At 42.0% G+C, this 19,648-nt stretch overlaps 1 long non-coding RNA gene across 2 annotated transcripts in view; it reads right to left on the reverse strand.

The window, feature by feature from the left end:
• LOC117351897 overlaps positions 1-19,648 on the reverse strand; it is a 212,152-nt gene that overhangs the window by 121,471 nt on the left and 71,033 nt on the right. The window contains exon 3 of one of the 2 annotated variants that reach the window (XR_004537523.1): positions 10,644-10,798. The exons of the other annotated variant lie outside the window; for it this stretch is intronic. This is a non-coding gene — a long non-coding RNA (uncharacterized LOC117351897). The remainder of the gene's footprint in view (positions 1-10,643; positions 10,799-19,648) is intronic. 2 annotated transcript variants of the gene reach the window in all.

Genomic DNA, 19,648 nt, shown 5'->3' on the forward strand with positions numbered 1-19,648 from the left:
TCCCCCTATGACAAATTCTGGTACCGCTAGACCTACAGACATCTTTCCCTGAGGTCAGTAAAACTGTCTGCCAGGTATCATCGTGAAAATCTCCAGGACCAAGTGGCATGTCATATTTTCAAACAAGGAAGTCATCAAGCACTTTTGAAGCGTATAAGGACATCAAAACCACAAAAGAACCTGCAAGGGAGATAGCTAGACTAAAATATCACTCGGGTAATGAAAGCATTCAGGGAAGACAAGATCACTGCAGAAAAATAAAGTGAATTCTGTATCTTGGTCTTTATTGAACAAAATGTTGGGAGCTAAAGATAATCATTACCAACCAATACTCATCCCATAGTGTCAGGAATCTTGAAGTCATTGACCATCACAGGCAAAGTATCTATTGGGATTTATTAATTGCCTTTTCAGGAAGAGATTTATCCAAAGTGGTTTACAATACATTGAATAGTAATCAGGTATTCTTAAGTATTTTCTCTATCTGTCTCAGCAGGCTCACAATCTGTGGTACTTGGGTTAATGGAGGGTTAAGTGATTTGCCCAGAATCATTGGGAGCAGGCTAGGATTGAACTCACAGCCTCAGGCTGCTGAGGCAGTAGCTCTAACCACTATGCCATTCCTCCCCTTACTAGATGTATATAATGGGCCTAATCCACTCACTGACATTGAATATTCAACTCTGCTGAACCCGTGAAGTTATCTGAGTGCCAGCAGATATACAGACAGTTAAAGTAGGACATTCATTTTTCTGTCCTAACCTTATCCAGGCATCTACACAATTAGCAGTCTGAAAATCTCCACTAACAGGATAAATCCCAACTTTGCCCACACTTTGACACTAAATAGATAGATTTTCAATGGTGATTATGTGCCGCTGAAAATCCAGGGATCACTTGCCACTGTGATTTACCCATGGTAAAATCATTTTAAATAGCAGCCCATGCAGTATGTACCTGGGAGAATATATTAGATTAAACTGTAAGGCTAAAGATCAACAAATCATCAGGACCTGATGGTATTCACATTTCAGACCAACTATGAGCAATCTGTAACATAGCAATAAAATGTATCACTGTGCATGAGATGGCTAGACAATGTAACACCAGGGGCCCACAATTGGTACCACACAAAATAGTAAAAACTATAGTTAAAAACAAATTACTGGGCATATTACCTAGCACAGTCTAGAGCAGTGTTCTTCAACCACCGGTCCATGGACCAGTGCCAGTCCACAGAAATTTCCTGCCGATCCACAGGGCCAGCACGTGCATCAGGCCCAAAACAGTGTTCTTCAACCGCCAGTCCATGGTGCGATCGATGCAGCGTTAACTTCAAGCCAGCTCCCTCTTCCTAACTGATTCAGTGCACAAAGCCACGGGCAGTGGATTCCTACGGGCATCCTGCGCCTGAACCGGAAGCCTTCTCTCTGATGTTGCAACGTCAGAGGGAAGGCTTCCAGATGAGGCCTGGGGCGTGCAAGGTGCAATTAGTACTATTATGGGGGCAGTGTCTGGGGTGGAGATTGGATAGAGTTGGGCAGGGTCTGGCCCCCAACTTAGCCCAGTGTTCTTCAACCGCTGGTCCACGGACCGATGCCGGTCCACAGAATAATTCTTTTATTTCTGCCGGTCCATAGGTGTAAAAAGGTTGAAAAACACTGGTCTAGGGAGTTCTGGGACACTGGAGAGTATAAAGACATGGTTTAGTGAGAAAAGGCTAACATGGTTTTAGCAAAGGGAGGTCATGTCTAGTAATTTAAATATATATATATATATATATATATATTTAAAGGTAAAATAAATGTGTAGATAAGGGCAAACTGATTTTCAGAAGGAACAAATAGAAATATGTTTTTTCTGTTTCTATTGAATCCACGATAGCATTAAGTTTCTATCCCATGATGTTTTAATTTCTTGAGAGTTTTCTTGTTCCTTCTGGATAAAGTGGCATGGTAATCATGTTAGTCCACCTATAAAGGTCTAGGTAATGTGTGAGGTCTTTCACCTTCACATTAGGCAAGCAAGTGACCAAACAGTTCTTATGCCCACCAGCCGCTCAGCTATTTACATTCCCATGAATCAAATCTCCAAATAAAACAGCCTTCCTAAGCTTTCCTGCTGAGCAGGAGCTGCAGGAGATTCATCCTCAGTGTTTAAGAGGATATTGCATTCATTGGAGGCCAGGGCTTCCTCCTTCACCAAATTGATGATCTCCTTCCATGGCAGTATAGAGGCTTCCAGACTGGAGGTGAGATGTCTCAACTATGTATCTGTAGGTATTTTCTATATACAGTACCAGCCTGACTGTTCCAGTTCCTCCAAGGCTACTATTCTGGCCTCAACAGATTAGACTTGTTCTCTGAAAGCTAAGAACACTTTGTACTAGCATACACTTATAACTTCTTATCACCTAGGAGAGTCAAAGATAGAGCTGGTGAGGGGATGAGGGCAAGAGGGTGAGTACAAATGGGGGACTAGGGAGTGGGTAAATGATCCCCTCTCCAGTAGTGGTGACATAATAGTCTATTTGGACTATGCTTAAGAAATTTTTTTTTTAAAATTCTTTATTGATTTTCCAAACGTTAATAGTTCAAATCTATAACATATGATAAGTCAATAAAAGCACATTTAACATAGAAATAAACATAAGCAATCATTTCCCCCCCCCCATCCCAATGCTCAATGAATAAAATAGAGACATAGATTTTCCCAATAACCCATCTTATTCAGATTAATAATAATATCATCCCACACTCCTCCCACCCCATATGGAAATACTCAAAAGTCAAAATAAAAACAGAAATAGCCCCCCCTCCCACGAATATGTATGCAAATAAACAAAAATTGACTCATAATCAAAGACCTACTATAGTGAAGTAATATAAGATGTCAACGGTCCCCAAACCATTTGAAATAAATTACTTTGCCCCAAACTATCAGCATTCATTTTTTCATTCCTATAGGAGGAGCACAGATTTGCCCACCAGAAAGAAAAATTTAGGCGATCACATGGCATGGCAATACTTGTCATGATTAGGAAAAGATGGCATTTATATCGATCCATATGGGGCTTAACATGTAATAATGTTCCATATATGACCGCCTCATATGTCAGTGCAATTGATGATTCCAATATGGTGTTACTTACCCCATACTGACTTCCAAAAGTTGAGTATCAAAAGACAATAGAACAGATGCTTAAGAAATTTGATGCTACTGTATCTAAGTCCTTGGAAGATGCCTCTTCTTTGGTATGGAATTATGGCATAATTATTAGGAACCAAGAAAAAACTACTAAGTATTGTTTTGATCAAGTTCAGAAGTTGGAAGGCGAGGTTCAAGCTCTCTAGGATGTTAATGTTACATTAGTGAAAGATGGGATGCTGAACCATAAGAAGATAGAGCAAAACTGAGAATTTTAATTGACATTTGATTTTATGCTTGCTTAATTTCCTAAACTCCTGGAGATGTTTTCAAGACATATTCAGTTGAAGTTCTCCATTACTTGATTCTATTCCTTCAGTTAATAGGATATATTTCCTGCCAATTTTAAGATTTTCTAAAGAATTCTCCAGAGCCCAGAGGGGAAACAGATGCCTTCTTCTAGAAAATGATACTTTATGATTGCTGCTTGCTGAAGAATTTTTATATGATTTTTTTGTATAAGTCTTTTTGGGTTTCATTTTTCATAGTTGATTTTCTGAAGATTATTTGCTCATTTATTGATTGATCTTACTTGTTCTATAGAATTATGTATGTAAAATTGTGTTTAAAAAGTATAGAAATTGTTAAATTCTCAACATTGAAACTTGAGAAAATATTTATTTATTGTAAAAATCTATATTGAATAGAAAACTCTAGAACCCTGTTGGCGCCTTTTGGGTTGTTTGGGAGATGGTTTATAGCAAGATTTAATTCTTAGTCATTACATATGGGACAGAAGATTTGGATATATCTTGATGCTTCAAAGACCACGCAAGAAAGAAAACCTTTTTCGTCTTGAGTTAGGATCCTAGAGGCTTGGGTCAATGGCATAGTAAGGGGGGAGGCGGGGTACAGTCTGCCCTGGGCGCTGTCTTGGCACCATTAATGGCCAATTAAAACATTTAGGCACTGTTTGGGTACCTACTGGTGTCTTCCGAACAGCGTCATTTTGAGAATCAGGGCCTTAATCTTCTATTGCTCCAGGGACATTAGATAGATTGTGAGCCCACCAGGACAGATAGAACATAAGAATATAAGAATAGCCTTCCTGGGTCAGACCAATGGTCCAGCAAGCCCAGTAGCCCGTTCTCACGGTTGCCAATCCAGGTCACTAGTACCTGGCCAAAATCCAAGGAGTAGCAACATTCCAGCAACTCAAAGAATAGAAAGATTCTGGAACCCCAATGAGAGCAACATTACAGAGCTGAGATTGTGATGGTATATTGCCTCATTCCACAGTGCCTCAGAGTCAACCTTATCACACAAGAGCAAAAGAACATAAGAATGGCCTTACTGGGTTAGACCAATGGTCCATCAAGCCCAGTAGCCCGTTCTCACGGTTGCCAATCCAGGTCACTGGTACCTGGCCAAAATCCAAGGTGTGGCAATATTCCATGCTACCAATACAAGGCATTTAATTTTAAAGATTAGCACTATATCTTTATATAATCATTCTTGTGCAAACAAAACTCTGTATTTTGAAAATGTGAAACGGATGTCACTTCCACACCCCTTTCTATAAAGGACTTGGTGGTTGTATGAGATGGCGAAAGCTTGTAGAGGGATATGAGCCTTGAAAAATCCCGTTGGGTGAAACATGTCAGCATAGATGTCCCTACAAACTGACCACCTGAAGGCAAAAAGTTAAAAGCTAAGTACCTTACTTAGAAATGGTTGTTTACAAAATGTTTAAAAATAACTTTAAAAACAATTCAACTAAGGCAGTTAGAAAAGATGGACCCAGTGAAGATATAGTGCGTGAAGCCAGATACAGTGAAATGTTTTGAGTATTGTGGTGGCACTTCTGAGGGTTGGTGAATATTTAAGAAACTTTTTGATAAGTGTGAGTCTATAGAAAGGGGTGTGGAAGTGACATCCGTTTCACATTTTCAATACACCAATACAAGGCAAGCAGTGGCTCCCCCTTGTCTTTCTCAATAACAGACTATGGACAAGTACCTGAATGTAAACTGCTTAAACAACCTTCATTATATATAAACTAGTATTTTAGTCCATTACATTAACGGGTGCTAGAATATATGTCTGTGTGTCTTTATTTCTGTCTCTCTCTCCCTCCTGCTGTCTGTCTCTCTCCCTGGCCCCCTTTGTCTGTCTATCTTTCTGTGTCTCTCCCTGCCCCTGTGGCTTTCTTTTTTCCTTCTATCTGTCTGTCTCTCTCCCTGGCCCCCTTTGTCTGTCTATCTTTCTGTGTCTCTCCCTGCCCCTGTGGCTTTCTTTTTTCCTTCTATCTGTCTGTCTCTCTCCCTGCCTCCTATGCAGCACCATTTCTCTCCCACCACTTCCCTGTGTGTGTGCATGTGCCCAGGCGGTAAATAATGGACAGGCTGATCGGGTTAAGTTGCATAGTTTTTTGAATCAGTAGGGATTGGTCATTCTGTAGCATGTGTTACATCCAGATCTTAAGGACTTCACTTATCATTCTTCTAAACATAATACTTTTTGTAGAATTAATCTCTGGCTAAGTTGTTTGGCATTTTTGGGGCAGGTGTTGGAGGTTTCTATTCAAGCTAACACATGGTGAGATTGTGTCTCCCTTTTTTTTAGTTTTATCCTGTGAGTCTCGGGTTTGAGGTCTTAGAAGTTGGCACTTAATTCTTTTGGCGGAACCCTCACATTTACTGTAGCTCTTGTTCGCTGTGGCCTGCCGCCGCCAAGGCCGACATCCGCCTCGGGGGGGATTCTGGCGCATGCACACTCCTACCTGCAGTGCCTACCTACCTGCATGGACCGAACAGGCCGAGCCTCGACCAGTTTAACGCTCTGGCGGCTCCTCTCACGGTCGCCACCTTCTCTGACCTTTACCGGGCCCTTTGAAAGCAGCGCTAGGTGGAGAGCAGGGAGGCTGTTGTGAAGTAATAAGCGCGCATGCGCACTCGTGCCGCCACACCCCAACAGAAAAGGGATCAGGGAACACGCGGCGCGAGTGCGCATGCGTGCTTAGCATTTTATTATTTAAGATAAATAAAATAATATAGAAATAGTATATAAATAAATAAAATAATAATAATAATACTTTTCCTGGATTCAAAAAAGAAAGAAACAATCACTGCTGACTCAAGTTCAAAATTTTGGTTGCCAAATATGTAATAGGAGATTCATTTCTCACTAGGAGCCTCTTCTATCAAACTATGCTAGCAGTTTTTAGCGCAGACAGTCGTACTGAAAGGCCTGTGCTGCTCCCAACGCTTATAGGAGCAGCGCGGTCCATTCAGTGCGGCTCACTGCGCTATACACTGCTAGCGTAGTTTAATAGAAAAGGCCCATATGACTTATTTAATTTTTCTTTTATTTCCATTATTATATCTCCCTTTAAATTTTCTAGTCTCCCCGCTTATCCATTGTGATTTAGTGGAGAACAGTCAGTTTTTCTTTTTCTTTTCTGTTTCAATTTCCTTATGTGTATTTGGGCTGAAACCTGTACGGCTAGCTATCTTATGACGATTTTGTTTCTGAAAATAATTTAAAAAAATTTTTATTTTAAAAGAATGATGCCACTAACAAATACAATCCACTTTAAATATTACCCCACCCCCCTTTTACTAAGCCACAGTAGAGGTTTCTACTGTGGCCCGGAGTGCTACATACTCCGCTGCTTATAGAATTCCTGTGAGTGTCGGCGCATTTAGCGCTTTGGGCTGGGTAGAAACTTCTACCACGGCTTGGTAAAGGAGGGCCTTTATTCTGACATTGCAAATATCTGTGTAATATGATCTAGTATAGGAAAATTTATGGTAATGGCAAAAATTTCACATAAAAACAGGTGCTAATTGTATGCAAATTCATTATACTCAGTAATTAAATGAATAGTTATAAGTACCTATTATCTCCTTTATGTTTCCCTGCTAGCTACACACACACACACACCATTTCTTCTGGCCTACTTGCTACCTATCTATGTATAAATACAAATACACATCCATACAAACATGCTGTACACTCCTCCTCCTGGCCTCCCTACTATCAACCTGCCTACACATATACCCCTCCTTCTGACCACTCTGCTATCTACCTACACGCCCCACAGACACTCCAATGTCATCATCTAGAAACTGTGAGGACTATAATCTCCCCTTTTCCTCATTTGTAATTTTATTCATGATTCATGTTGCTCAAATTAACTCCAAGTATTCCATCTGTTTCATCCTCCTGCTGAGAGAAGTCAGGCAGCACTTTCAGTCTCTTATTCGAGTGATGACAAGTAAATGATAATGGTGTTCCTTTCTAATTCCATTTCCAAAACACATTACACATTTTTAGAATGTGTTTTAAGGGCTACAAATACACTCCGTATTGCTCTATTAACGTGTTTTCAAATTGTGTAAGTGGAACACACATTAAAGATTTGGCACATGAGATCTCAAGTCTTGAAATGTCAAAGAGCTGCTGGTCAGCTGGGGGACAGAAAAGAGAGTTATTAATGTTGATCTCTTACCATTAGTAACAGTGTGAATGGTTGTAAAATAGATGTCTCAAATGCTTCTCTCCTTGTGTCCAAAGATACTTTCTGTATCTTTGGGAAGAGTCAACACAATTGCTTTAAAAAAGGATGTTAGGGTGGGTAACTGATCAGCTGAGTCCTGAGTTCATACTGGGGCTCATTTTCAAGGCACTTACAGAAGACAAACATCAGCAGATAAACGATAGAAGATTTTAATGACCAATTTCTTAAATGTTTTCTAAATATTTCATAGAAATACATAGAGCATAAGCTGATTGCGAAACATTCAAGAAAGGGGGAAGGCCTCAGACTCCCCTCAACTCATTTCCACAGCATATGCTCAAGAGCCATGAACAGTTGAGTCAGCAGGGGAAGCCTCAAATAGCTGTGCTGGCAGAACTCACCGGAGCTGCGGTCAGCTGATCTGGCAGCGCTGCCAGCTCGGCTGATCGTGGCTCTGCTCTCTCGGCACTGGCTCAGCTGATCGGCAGCTCCGGTGAGTCCTACCGGCTCAGCTGTTTGTGGCTTCCCCTACCGGCTCAGCTGATTGTGGCTCAAGAGCTTCAATCAGATGAGCCAGTAAGGCAAGAGCAGGGCTGCTGACTCAGCTGCAGCTTTTTTTTTTTACACGTCATTGTGTGTGTTGTATGAGACATATACTCGTACAATGCATGCACAGCAGTTCCAGACTTGCTGTAAAAAATTTCCTGGTAAGTGGTGGGTGTTCCCTTCTCTTTCCTTTAGACTAGAGCAGGGATCTCAAAGTCCCTCCTCGAGGGCCGCAATCCAGTTGAGTTTTCAGGATTGAAAGCAGTGCATGCATATAGATCTCATGCATATTCATTGGGGAAATCCTGAAAACCCGACTGGTTTGCGGCCCTCAAGGAGGGACTTTGAGACCCCTGTACTAGAGCCTTACAAGGAGTGCTCATTTAAATACTAATGAGCCCCTCATAATGCTTTTGCATTGGTTTCTTAATGGTCTCTATCTCAGTCGGTAAAAGTTGCTAACAGGTGCAGCAGAATGCTGTCTTGTTTTGGGGGGGCCAAGGCGCTCCGCCCTAGCCCCGGCAAAATCGTGCGGCAGCTTCAATTTTAAATGATCGGGCAGCCGCAGCGCAGCATCAAGAAGAAGGCCTGCCCCCGGAAGTCTTCATTCTACTTCCGGGGGCAGGCCTGCTCCTTGAAGCTGCGAGGTGGCGGCTGCCCGATCATTTTAAGTTAAACCCCAGGAGTCGGGAGGATGGGCAGGCACCAGTTTTTGGGGATGCCATGGCCCCTGTGGCCTCCCCTGTTCCGATGCCTATGGCTAAGAACCCTTTTGTGCATTGAAGCTGAACTAACTCACAAGCTAGACTGGCTACAGCCAGCCTTACTCAAATAGTATTATTTTGAACATCTGCCCCCCCCTCCCAGTTCTATTTTGGGAGACCCTAAAGTGTCATCTATTTTATTTTATTTTTTTTATATCTTTATTCATTTTGAAGCCATAAGTAAGTGCAACATATAATACAATCATATTACAGTATAAAAGCACTTAAATACAATTAAAATTGTAATCTATGACAAATAGATATATCACCCCCCCCCCAAAATTATATTCAAAAAGTACACTCAAATTAAGAAATTTAAAAAATGTTCCAACCCACCCTGGACGTGTATGACCAAAGAGCAAAATCAACAATCACTCTTTGCAAAACTTTGTCAATGGCTCCCAAATCTTCAGAAACTTTTTGTAATGTCCCTGTTGTATATCCATAATATGTTCCATTTTTTAAAACGTGACAGAGAGACTCCCAGTTTTTCAAATTCCTTAAAATAATTTAGCTTTTGTGTTAGTGGCTGAAACAAAGCTATCAAGATCATGCATTTAGAAGCTCAGCTTTGTACAACTAAGCAGAACTTTATTAAATAAACTACTTAGCTAATAGACCAGATTTAGTTGCCAGGCAGGCAACTCTTAACAATATTTTACATGAGTGTTTCAGGCAAATCTTGCTCTATTGCACATATCATTACTACAAATTTGGGAACAAAGTGGGGAAAATATTAAAAACTGAGTTTCAATCTTACCATACCCCACTGCTTTGGATCCTACTTGGATCTCTGTGCAACAAAATCAAGTCATAGCTTGGATTTGAAGAGATTTTTTTCATGTTATTTATACTGCAGCTGGGAATCCTTCTGATGTTGACATTCAGGATTATCTCGCTAAAGCAAGTTTACCCAAACTTAGTCCTGCTGCGGGATTAGTCCTTAATGCGCTCATAATGGCTAAGGAAATCCAAAACACTATAAAAATCTAGTCCTGCAGAAGGCCAAGGTTTATAAATTATTATAACTAAAACTTTATGGGCCTTTAGTAGTTTACAATCATGCAGTCATTTGGCATGGCATCCTTCCCAGAGAGGCTAATTGTGCTTTAATTACTTTAATTCCAAAGCCTGGAAAGGACCCATAACTCCTGGAATCCTATCAGCCTATTTCCTTACTAAATGTCATTGTTGAAGTATTAGCTAAAATTCTGGCCAATCGGTGGACGTCTTATCTACCAAAACAAATGGGACTGAGAAAAGCAGGTTTTATAAAAGGGAGGCAGTCAATCTTTAATGTTTATAAACTGTTGGCAGTTATGGTCCATTGCCAACACATTAATAATTTTACCACTTATAGTGAGGTTGGATAATGAATAATATTATAGGCCAACCAAATTTCAGATTTGGGTTTGGCACAGATACAGCCCAATATCCAGGTTCAGTCATAATTTAGTGTCGGCCAAATACCTTTGTGTTTTTGGCTGAAACTGCCCCCCCTTTCCCCCCCCCCCACACACACTCATTCCTCCCGCTCTCCCCCCTCCCCCCCTCCCCCATGATCTGTAGGGCTAATTAGTCTTAACTGCAGCTAAGAAGCTCTCCAGTACTGGTTCATACTCAGTTCAACTTACATTTATGAGTTTTGGTTTATAAATACTCACTGCGAGGCACTCAGCCTTTCTATGGAATTGCATGTTAGCTGGTAAAGTAATACCCATCAGCGAAAAGTGTCTCTCTCTCTCTCTGTCCTTTCTGAATCTCTCTCCTTCTCTCATTCATTCCTCTCTTTTCAAGAGTAGATGATATGGAGGACATCCTATCACACATAGAACAGTTCTCTGATTAGTTGAGCTAGGTATAAAAAGACTTGCTGATATAGGTGTGCATGTGGGTAGTAGATGAGGTAAGGTCTTGGCTAATTAGGGCCACTGAAGCTGGCTAGATGTTGAATGTTACCTGTATGGTCCAGGAAGACTGTTCTGCAAAAAATAAAATGAGACCCCCTGGCCTTGCAGATGACCCTCCTTATCAGAGCTGGTCCTGCTGGAAGCAGTAAGGGAGCAGGGGGTGGAGTTCCTCAGTGCCATCTTGGCAAAGGCTCCACCCAGCATCAGCACAGCAAGGCTCTCTTAACTGCATCCTCCCCCCACCCCAGTACCTCTTAAATACTTCTATTATTTGCCAGCAGTGAGCAGATACTCCTACCTACTGCTCACACCAGTCCGGAGTCCTCCCTCGGACTTAACATCAGAGGGAAGGCTTCAGCTAGCCTGACCAGAAGGTAGGAGACCTTGCTCAATGCCAGTAAAGAACAGACTAATTTAAGAGGTCCAGAAAGAGGGAATGCAATAGACACCCTCAATGTCAGGAGGGGAGGGATGCCAGGTGCCACCTTCCTTCTGCCCCAAGCTCCAGCTTTCCTTGCTACACCACTGACTACTGGGGCTTCTAAAGGGAGTTGGTCATTAAATCTCATTCTGTAGGTTTTGCACTAGAGAGAGACATAGATGTCTCTAGGAATGTCAGTCTGACCAATGCACAAAGTAAATCTTATAATAGGCATGTTATGTTGCAGTCAGAGTTTGGTTCATAGGTTTCAGTTAAGTTAATTCAGGACTTATGCATGCAAGCAGGTATAGGCAGTATATACTACAGATCCTACCCCCCCATCACACGTGCCAAACTGAAGACTCTCCCCGGAAACTACTACTGTATATACAATTTAAACTCTATGAAAGCATTATGTCATTGGCTGAAATGAAATATTTTTGATAGTCAACTTATTAAGTCAGGAATAAATGGTATTCAATAAGCAAACTACTAAACAACCTTTATATAGTATTCTTGAACCCAGTTAATCTTCTTACTAATGCAGCAGCTTTAAATACCTCTTTCTGAGCCTCTATTAAGTTTCTTTTGGAGTTCAGTATTACTGTCCCCCTTACTCCTTTAAGTCTTTCCTCTTTATCCCCACTGGAGTCCCCAGATCTCACTCTCCTACTGGAGCACGCTGGACTGGTGGCTGCTGGACATCAAGTGAGGGCCGAGTCAGTCTGACTTGGTCAGTATCTGCTGTTGAGCTCTGAGTGTCAGATGCGCTCCCAGATCCTCCACTTCCTCCAGGCTCTGAATGCCAATTGCACTCCCAAGAGCATCTGCCTTTTCTGGGCTTCGAGTGTTGACTGCACATTCAGGAGTCTGCTTCCTCTGGCTCCAAGTGCCAATTGCACTCCCCAGAGCTGCTGCCTCATCCATGCTCCGAACAGTGATTGCACTCCCATGAACCTCTCTGCTGTTGGGCCTTGGACAATAACTGAGCTCCTGAAGGCCTTGCCCTGTTCTGCTCCCAAGAACCTTCTTACCCTGAGTTGGCTTCCAAGGCTCCTTTGCTTCTTGGCCTCAGTCACTAATCATACCTTCAATGACCTTTTTTCTGCCCTGAGCATGCTCCTAAGATCTTCTCTGCTGCTGTCTTCAAGATGAGCCTCCAGGGTTTCATTCCCTGCTAAATCTACATCTCTCTGTTCGTCTAGCTCTGTATAATTATTGCTTTTTGAAGCTTGTAATCTTGCAGTTTCAGAGTTTCCCCAGTAGAGGAAAACCTCCCTCTCACCCACAATGCCAAAAACCAGAGAACCTGAACAAGATCTCTGTATAATGGAAAAAGTTCAACTTAAAAGCCAAGTCTGAATTCCCTTTAGATTATGATTACACTGACCAACTTGTATTCTGGTGAGAAGTTTCTCTGCCTACCCCTCTACGCTCCCCCCCCAAATCAACTTCAGTTACCTTTACTTAGTGTGTATGAATTATTAACTCCAACTTTATTTATTACTTTTAAAGGATAATTCTCCCCAAAGTATGTTCATGTTGATCATTTCTCTGCCTTTTCTCTTTGTCACTCAATGTGCTGCTCAACTCCCCCTTAGCTTGATGATGTAACAGTCTTCAAATGTGGTGCAGTGGTTAGAGCTACAGCCTTGGCACCCTGAGGTTGTGAGTTCAAATCCTACACTGCTCCTTGTGACCCTGGGCAAGTCACTTAATCCCCATTGCCCCAGGTACATTAGTTAGAGTGGGAGCCCATCGAGACAGTTAGGGAATAATACTTGAGTACCTACATAAGAAGTGCCGCTGCTGGGTCAAACCAGTGGTCCATCATGCTCAGCAGTCCGCTCACATGGCAGCCCTTTTGGTCAAAGACCAGCGCCCTAACTGAGACTAGCCCTACCAGCATACGTCCTTGTTCAGTAGGAACTTGTCTAACTTTGTCTTGAATCCCTGGAGGGTGTTTTCCCCTATGACAGCCTCCAGGTGAGCGTTCCAGTTTTCCACCACTCTCTGGGTGAAGAAGAACTTCCTTACGTTTGTACGGAATCTATCCCCTTTCAACTTTAAAGAGTTCCCTCTCATTCTCCCTACCTTGGAGAGGGTGAACAACCTGTCCTTATCTACTAAGTCTATTCCCTTCAGTACCTTGAATGTTTCAATCATGTCCCCTCTCAATATCCTCTGTTCGAGGGAAAAGAGGCCCAGTTTCTCTAATCCTTCACTGTACAGCAGCTCCTCCAACGCCTTAACCATCTTAGTCGCTCTTCTCTGGACCCTCTCGAGTAGTACCGTGTCCTTCTTCATGTATGGCGACCAGTGCTATATGCAGTACTCCAGGTGAGGGCGCACCATGGCCCGGTACAGTGGCATGATAACCTTCTCCGATCTGTTCGTGATCCCCTTCTTTATCATTCCTAGCATTCTGTTTGCCCTTTTCGCCACCACCGCACATTGCATAGACGGGTTCATAGACTTGTCGATCAGAACTCCCAAGTCCCTTTCATGGGAGGTCTTTCCGAGTACCGCCCCAGACATCCTGTATTCGTGCTTGAGATTTTTGTTACCGACATGCATCACTGTACATTTATCCACGTTGAACTTCATCTGCCATTCCTCGAGCCTGATTATGTCACTTTGCAGATCTTCGCAATCCCTCTGTGTCTTCACTGCTCTGAATAACTTTGTGTTGTCCGCAAATTTAATCACCTCACTCATCGTACCTATGTCCAGAACGTATATAAAGATGTTGAAGAGTACGGGTCCAAGCACTGAGCCCTGCGGCACCCCACTGGTGATGCTCTTCCAGTCCGAGTATTGCCCATTTACCCCCACTCTCTGTTTCCTATGCTCCAGCCAGTTTTTAATCCACGTGAGTATTTCTCCCTCGATTCCATGGCTTGCAATTTTCCGAAGTAGTCGTTCGTGCGGAACCTTGTCAAATGCTTTCTGAAAGTCCAGATATACAATGTCAACCGGGTTGCCCTTCTCTATCTGCCTGTTTACTCCCTCGAAGAAGTGCAGCAAGTTTGTCAAACAATATCTGCCTTTGCAGAAACTGTGCTGGCTGGTCCTCATCAGACCGTGTCCGTCAAGGTGATCAATGATGCGGTCCTTTATCAGCACCTCTACCATCTTTCCCAGTACTGAGGTCAGACTTACCGGTCTGTAGTTTCCCGGGTCTCCCCTCGAACCTTTTTTGAAGATTGGTGTAACATTTACCACCTTCCAGTCCTCCGGAATCTTTCCTGTTTTGAGTGACAGATTGGCTATTAGTTGAAGCAGTTTAGCTATGGGCCCTTTCAGTTCCTTGATGACTCTCGGATGGATGCCATCCAGTCCCATGGATTTATTGCTCTTAAACTTATCGATCTGCCTGTATACCTCTTTTAGACTGACTGTAAACCCTGTCAGTTTCCCGTTTTCGCTTCCAGCATATAGCCTGATGGGTTTCGATATGCTGTGTATATCCTCTTTGATAAATACAGATGCATAAAATGTGTTCAGTCTATTAGTGATTGCTTTGTCCTCCTTTAGCACTCCCTTTATTCCCTGGTCATCCGACGGTCCCACCGCTTCCTTCGCGGGTCATTTCCCTTTAATATATCGAAAGAACGGCTTGAAGTTTTTCGCCTCCTTGGCTGAATAATTTGTAATCCGCATAGAATTGTAGGATATGTAGAATATAAATTATTATTTTTTTAAAAAACAAGGCTGCAGACTGCCAGAGCAGAATGTCAGAATGCTTGTTTCCTCTCTCAGTGTAACAGGAAGAAAAATAAATAAATTTAAAGGAGAGAAATTAGTGAGGAAGTGATGAGCGCTGCTCAGGGAATGGGCCAATGTACAGAGCCTGTGAGCTACGGTGATGGGATAATCGCGCGCCAGACACTAGCACGCCGACAAGCCAGCGCTCACAATTCGGCACAAGAAAGAAGCGCGCCGCAGGAAAACTTTGTTTTAAAGAGGTCCGACGGGGAGTGTTGGGGGGAACTCTCCCATTTTACTGCATCGTGTTCGCACTGCCGTTGGGGGGAGGTGTGGGGGGTGCAACCTCCCACATTATAGAAAAAATGGAACTTTTCCCGAAAAAAATCGGAAACAGTTCCATTTTCTCTATAATGCAGGGTTCCAACCCCCCAACCCCCCCAATAGCAATGCAAACACTATGCAGTAAAGTGGGGGTTCCCCACTCACACCCCGCTTTGGAGATCTTTAAAATTAAGTTTTTCCATGGCGCGCTTCTTTCTTGCGCCAAATTGTCGGCGCACTGGTGTCTCATGCGCGACAGACTATGAACTGTGAGCTACAGAGATTCTGTAGCAGGAAGCTGCACATAATAGCTCTATCATTAGGAGCTCCAGAACCATTACTGTGAGCTAGAGAAGAGTAGAGAGTTTAAGGCAGCATAAATTATTGGTAAAGAAGTGAGTTGTAGCTGAGAAATAATTTGTAGCTGCTGGATGAGGGTTTCTATGTCAGCCCTGGAATTTGTGTGTATGTGGAAGGAGTGCATATTTTTGAAATATTATGTCCTACTAGTCTTTAAGCCCGTTACATTAAAGGGTGCTAGAATAGATGTGTGTGTCTGTCTTTCTTTCTTTCTGTCTCTCTCTTTCCTCGGCTGTCCACCACCACCCCTTGTCCAGCAGTAGCCCTTCTACCTGCTCCCCCTGCCAGTAGTACCCCTTCTCCTTTCCCTGCTCCCTCTGTCCAGCATCCGCTAACCCGGGCAGGCTCGAGGCTTTTGCTAGGCCGGCCCACGTCGCATTATTGAAGTGGGCCGGCCTAGCAAATGCCCCGCGGCTGCTGCGTTTGCTGGTCCGGGGATGAGAAGAGGCATCCCGGCAGCACAGGAAGTCAGCTGACATCAGAGATCAGGGCAGAAGGCAGGCAGTGCGCATGTGCGGCATGGAAGCACACATCACGGCGGCAGGGATCACGGCATCGTAAGTGCGCATGTGTGCTTAGGTTTTATTATAGAGGATGTTGGATTTCATGAGAAATGTAGCAAATTAAGTCATTGGCTAAATGACTGCTTATGGGCTGTTGAGCTGTATGTGTAAAGAGAAGGATCTGAAGGAGATTTCTAAATTAAGCTTGGAGTTATATTTCAAAGGAAAATTGATAAGAACTTTTAAAGTGTGTTTCAAAATTTAAATGGAATTTTGTGACTCCTGTTGCTAAAAAGAAGTATTAAGTACTGGGAAATAGAGAGTTTTAATCCCTTCACTGTGTAAGACCACTGATTCTGCTCAGATTGACTAATATTATTGGTGTTTAAGGCAAATCTTTTTTGTGTAATCTGAGAACTGAAGGTCTAAAACATTGAGTGGTCTCATGTTTTGGGATTCTAGGAAATTATGTGGTGCAGAGCTGTTTTCAGTCAATATTCCTGCTATTCAGTGCTATCAGGCTCTGTGTGAGGAAGCTGTGAGGTACTTACTGGGAGTTTCATTATTTCTGAATCAAAGATAAGTGGATATTCAGATAAAGCTGAGGTGGCACAGATATTGTGTGAATGTGTGTGTTGAAACTCTGAGCTGATTTCATATCAGAAGCACTGGGGGGAGGGGGCTGTGAAGGTCATCTTAGGAATAAAAAAAATGTGTTCTTTTGTACATGTAGTTAGAAATACAGGGCTTTAGCCTAAGAAGACGCTGACTTTAGCTTGCATTCATCCAGGGAGGTTAGGGGCTTGCTTCCTTTCATTTGTTTACAGATAGGTTAGTAATAAACATCCAGATCTTCAGAGGAAATGCTGGTTCCAGACAGGTGATAGAGCAAATCAGCAGTGCCCAACTTAAGAAAGCAGCAATACTGGTGAAAATAGTGGACTTTTTAAATACTTTATTTTTGTGTGCATACAGATATACACTTTTTTGTATTTTGTTGAACTTTAGGACTGAGAAATACTCTGGTTTTAAGTCACCTAGTCCAGGGGTAGGCAATTCCAGTCCTCGAGAGCTGGATCCAGGTCAGGTTTTCAGGATATCCACAATGAATATGTATGAGATGGATTTGCATGCACTGCCTCCTTGAGATGCAAATCTATCTCATGCATATTTATTGTGGATATTCTGAAAACCTGATCTGGCTCTCCTGACCTAGTCAAATACTTACATCTGGTTATTGATATTCTAGAACAGTGTTTTTCAACCTTTTTACACTTATGGACCGGCAGAAATAAAATAATTATTCTGTGGACCGGTATCGGTCTGTGGACCGGTGGTTGAAGATCACTGGGCCAGACCCCACCCATCTCTACCCAATCTCCACCCAGACCCCGCCCCCATAATTGTACTAATTTCACCTACCGTGCCTTATCTGGAAGCCTTCCCTCTGACGTTGCAACGTCAGAGAGAAGGCTTCCGGTTCAGGCGCAGGATGCCTGTAGGAGCCACAGTCCGTGGCTTTGTGCACTGAATCAGTAAGGAAGAGGGAGCTGGCTCGAAAATAACGCCGCATCGATCGCACCGTGGACCGGCTGTTGAAGAACACTGTGTTGGGCCTGATGCATGTGCTGGCCCTGTAGACCGGCAGGAAATTTCTGTGGACCGGCACTGGTCCGTGGACCGGTGGTTGAAGAACACTGTTCTAGAACACAGCTGGTGTTAAGCTAAAAGGCAAGAAATGTTTGAAGTTTGAATATTATCACTAACTAAATTGGTGTAATCAATGTAAATTTGATCACATGTGAATGGTAAATTATATTTAATTTTAACTTAATTTACCTTGTTAAAAAAACTTCTGATAACTACAATCGGACATATTTAGTTTTCTTTCACCCTCAATTGTTATTGGTTTTTAGTTATAATAAATAAATACAAATATTTAAATACAATACAAATATTTAAATGTTTAACCTCTGTGTTAGTGTGAATTGAAGGGGAAACCTATTGAAACATCTGACCATGATTATAACATCTCATACATTTAATTTTAATAATTAAATTGTAATGTAATTGCATCATATCACCACTAGGGGTTTTTATATCAAGCAATTTACCTCAGCCAGAGACAATAAATTTACTATTAAAAAATACATTGATCAGAGATTTTTCCTCTCATTCTGTGTTTCAAAAGCCCTCCCCTTTAAGAGGGGTTTAAATTTGGCCTGAACACATCTCTAGGAATATCTTCTGGAAGCTCCCATGTAATTTTAACTGGGCAGAGGAGAATAATTTTTTTTCAAAATAAGTCATTTTACTTGGGAAACACCAGCTATAAATACTAACCTCACAGCCCATGAACTTGCCTCATACTTTCAAAAGAAAATTGAAGAGATTCGTTCCTCTTTCACTACTAACTCCATTTCCAAATCAGTTCACTCATCACAAGATCTTATCTCATTTTCTTCTAAATGTTCTTCTTTTAATATTCCAAGTCTTACTGAAATAGAATCTATCATTAAAACCATTAACATAAAAGGTTCACAAACCGATTCAATTCCTCCTTTTCTTCTAAAACGATTTTTCAGTATTTTTGGTCCTATAATACATACATTAGTCAGTGAAAGTTTAAAACAAGGCACTATGCCAACGGATTGGAAACATTCAATTATTCATCCCATTCCAAAAAATCACAAAATAAGCACTGAGGATTGTACTAATTATAGACCCATAGCCAACATCCCTTTCTTATCCAAGTTAACGGAGAAAGTAGTCTATAACCAAATCTCCGACTTTATCGAAAAAACCAACATTCTTCATCCCAATCAGACAGGCTTCAGGCAATACCATTCCACAGAACACTCCTTAATAGGTATGACCACCTCTATTCATTATTTCCTTGACCACCACCAATCAGTTCTTCTAGTCTCCCTTGACCTATCGTCAGCTTTTGACACAATCGATCATGACCTACTAATAAACAGACTCCAAACAATAGGTATCACAGACCAGGTACTATCTTGGTTCAAATCATACTTTTCAAACCGCTCCTCATCTGTTTCTTTCAATAATACAATTTCTGATACTCATTCCACATCGTACGGTGTTCCCCAAGGTTCCATACTTTCTCCTCTCTTATTCAACATATTTCTTGCTCCTTTGCTGACTTTATGTCAATCAATTGGTTTCACCACTTTTGCTTACGCTGACGATATACAGCTTCTTCACCCTATTAATCCTGAGAACCCTTCTGCCATAGCCCAAATTAACACAAAACTTGAACAAATCCACGACTGGTTAATCAATAATCGTTTAGCTTTGAACATCAACAAATCGAACATACTACTTTTTCCCTGGAAAGATAACCCTACTCTTATTTCCCCAATCTCTATCAATGGACTCCCTTTACAAGAAGTACAAAAAACCAAAATTCTTGGCGTAATTCT

Source organism: Geotrypetes seraphini, chromosome 18, assembly GCF_902459505.1.
Source record: "Geotrypetes seraphini chromosome 18, aGeoSer1.1, whole genome shotgun sequence".
In the NCBI taxonomy this organism is placed as follows: Eukaryota; Metazoa; Chordata; class Amphibia; order Gymnophiona; family Dermophiidae; genus Geotrypetes; species Geotrypetes seraphini.